This window comes from Rhinopithecus bieti, unplaced genomic scaffold, assembly GCF_001698545.2.
Source record: "Rhinopithecus bieti isolate Rb0 unplaced genomic scaffold, ASM169854v2 scaffold_3610, whole genome shotgun sequence".
NCBI classification, from domain to species: domain Eukaryota; kingdom Metazoa; phylum Chordata; class Mammalia; order Primates; family Cercopithecidae; genus Rhinopithecus; species Rhinopithecus bieti.
In genome coordinates, this window is record NW_016804176.1 from 329685 (window position 1) to 332734 (window position 3050).

The 3050-nt window shown below is 41.3% G+C and overlaps 1 protein-coding gene and 2 pseudogenes across 1 annotated transcript in view; 1 reads left to right on the forward strand and 2 right to left on the reverse strand.

Annotated features, from left to right (window-relative positions):
• GHR (growth hormone receptor) overlaps positions 1 to 3050 on the forward strand; it is a 348381-nt gene that overhangs the window by 52056 nt on the left and 293275 nt on the right.
• Positions 56 to 3050, reverse strand: part of LOC108526375 (plasminogen activator inhibitor 1 RNA-binding protein pseudogene) — a 5573-nt pseudogene continuing 2578 nt past the window's right edge.
• On the reverse strand, positions 1584 to 3005 carry LOC108526373 (zinc finger protein 35 pseudogene; annotated as a pseudogene).

The window sequence follows — 3050 nt, forward strand, 5'->3', positions numbered from 1 at the left end:
GCATGAAAATAAATCTTTATTTTCAGTTATTACCCACCAGTAAGAGAAAGTTAGGTTAAGGGTATAAAGGGATTGAAGAGGTTTCTACTTTTGCCCAGTCCTTATTTTGAATAGCCTTCCACTCATCCAAAGTCATCTCTTTTGGACCCTCCTCTTTCACCTCTTCAACTTCATTCTCCTTATTTTCAGTGTCTGCCACTGGATGATGTTCTTCACCTTCAAGTGTTTCCTCAGTCACATTTGATTGATCCAAGTCACTGCAATTATAAGATATTTGTTTCTGAGTGTATTTGGGGGACTCTGTTAATTCATCTTTGACAATTCCCCAATTGTGAGGTCTGTTACCTCCATGTTACAGGTCCTTGTACTTCAGGCCACTGTAATGTGAAAAACAAGATCTATGACTTCCACTATACCTATCAAACTCACGTTTGCCATGAGAATCAAATCCATCTCCTTGACCCGTTGCACGTCCACTGCCCTCTCGACCTCTTCCAAGACCACCACGACCTCGAATAGGTCAGTCAATAATTGGTCTATCAACTGAAAATTCACCTCCTTCACCCTTTTCTTCAAGTGGCTTTTCAAATCTTTGTTCACAAGGTGGTCTCCTTTCTGGTCTTCTATCAGTTATTTTCCCTTCACCCTGAAGTTGTTGATCAGGTCTTCTTCCAACTTGTCTTATTCCTTCTTCTTCTTCTTTTCTTTTCTTTTTTTCTTTTTTCTTTTTCCTCTAGGCAAGCTTTATTCTTTGATTCCTCTGTCCAGGAAGGGGGCTGTTGGTTGCATCTTACCCAAATGGAATGCGATGGGAATTGGGAGCCTGAGTTATTTGGAGAAGGAGTTGTCAATCTTAGCAAATGACTATAGCTGGTGTGTGGTATCCATCAATTCTTGAGGGCTTGGCCATGCAGACTAGGGAATGGTCAGAACAGACTCATTCAGAGGTCTCCAGGGCTTTACAATATCAAGGTTCAGGGGGTATAGACAGTAAGGAGAAAGGCCATTTCCTATTTCTGTCCATTTTTGGTACAGTAGACCGTTAAGGTTTTTTCTTTTGACTAGCTTTTAAAAAATTACTTAGGAAATGGAAAGCTTATAAACATTCATAAGTGAATTGTTGAATTGCAACCCCAAGTGGTTTCCTTACCTAGTCACCACTTAACCAGAAATATTAGAATACAAGATTCAACCAGAATTCAACCAGGGGGATAACCTGCCTATTGCTCAAGCAGTCTTCAGAGTTTTTAAAAACAAAATTAAGCAAAAAAGACCTTTCCCCAAATACAATCATTACTACTTAGCTTTTTATGATCCATTCCTAAGAAAGCCACATTCCATTTCAGAAAACATGACTGCTTAAGGTTCAGTTAAAGTCCTTGCCTTCAGGTGCTTACTTTTAGTTTTCTTTAAATTAACTTCTGAAATGTTTATCTTATGTTTTGTGATGCATTCCTGAAAACTGTAACTTTTAAGGACGTAGGCCTCATCTTTATAAAGGAGGAAGAAAACAGCAAGAAGGTGTCTCATTTGGGAGGCAGAAGGTTATGACCAGTGCTGGAAGTCTTCCTCTTCCTTACTTGTTATTCAACAAGATGGGTTCTGTGGTGTCGCATGAGGTATGAGTTGGAAATGAAAGCTACACCACACTTCTTACATTCATAGGGCTTCTCCCCAGTGTGGGTTCTCTGGTGCACGGTGAGGCTCAACTTCTGTCTGAAGGCCTTCCCACACTCATTACACGTGTAAGGTTTTCTCCATTATGGATTCTCTGTTGAATAAGTAGGTATGAGCTACATGTGAAGGCCTTCCCACATTCATTACACACAAAAGAAGATCTCCACTGTGAATTCTCTGGTGGACAAAAGGCAAGAGAGCTGACTGAAGGCTTTCCCACATTCGCTGCAGTCATAAGATTTCTGTGCAGTGTGAATTCTCTGGTGCATAATAAGGTGTGGAAAACAACTAAAAGTTTTCCCACACTCTTTACACTCATATGGCCTCTCACCAGTATGGCTTCGCTGATGTACAATAAGATTTGCACTCTCGGTAAAGGCTTTGCCACAATCGTTACAGGCACAGGGCTTCTCCCTAGTGTGGACGGTCTGGTGGACAATATGGTTTGAGCTCCCAGTAAATGTTTTCCAACACTCATTACATTTACAGCATTTTCTGTAATGTGGACTTTCTGGTGCCAAGCAAGTTGTGAGCTATAACTAAAGGCTTTCTCACATTCACTGCACTTAAGGGTTTTTTCTAAGGAGTGGATTTTTTCATGTATGGTCAGATTTGAACTCCGAGTGAAGGCTTTCCCACATTTTGAGCAAACATAAGGTATCTATCCAGTGTGGATTCTCTGATGCACAATCGAGGTTTGCACTCTGAATGAAGGCCTTCCCACACTCATGACATTCAAAAGGTTTCTCCCCATTATGGATTCTCTGATGTACAATGAGGTTTGCACTCTGACTAAATCCTTTCCCACACGCACTACAATGTAAAAGACTTTCACCCAATCTGGGTTTTGGATTTTAACAGTGTCAGAATTAAGGGTGTATTTTCCCCAGATTTCTTACATTTCTGATCTTCCTCTTCTTTGAAACTTTCAGGTAAGTGACAGTCATTCACTATCACTTATCTGAAATCTTTCCTTTCCTTCCTTATTCTCTGCCTCTTTAACATGTTTTCTTTTCACAAGCTTGTCTTAACTCAGGTCCTTAAAATCAACTTTCTGGATTTTCCGAATATGATGAGGGGTTTTCAGCTTCCTCACATATTTCAGTTTTGGAACCAGTAACTGAAGGTTCTTGGTTTCAGCACCCTTTCTTCCTCTTCTGATTCACCAGTCTGACGACCCTCCCCTGGGGTCTAGACTTCCATGTTTTCAGAGTGCACTTGTTGGCTGGATACCTGACCTGGGAAGTTTTCTTCTTCCTCCTCCTCCTTTTCACTTTCACTGGGCCCCGTGGGGCTAGGGCCATGGCTTCTCTCAATTCTGCAGTCATCTCTGCTTAACAGGGGAACGCCTATAGCTGGGAGCTGCCCAGCAG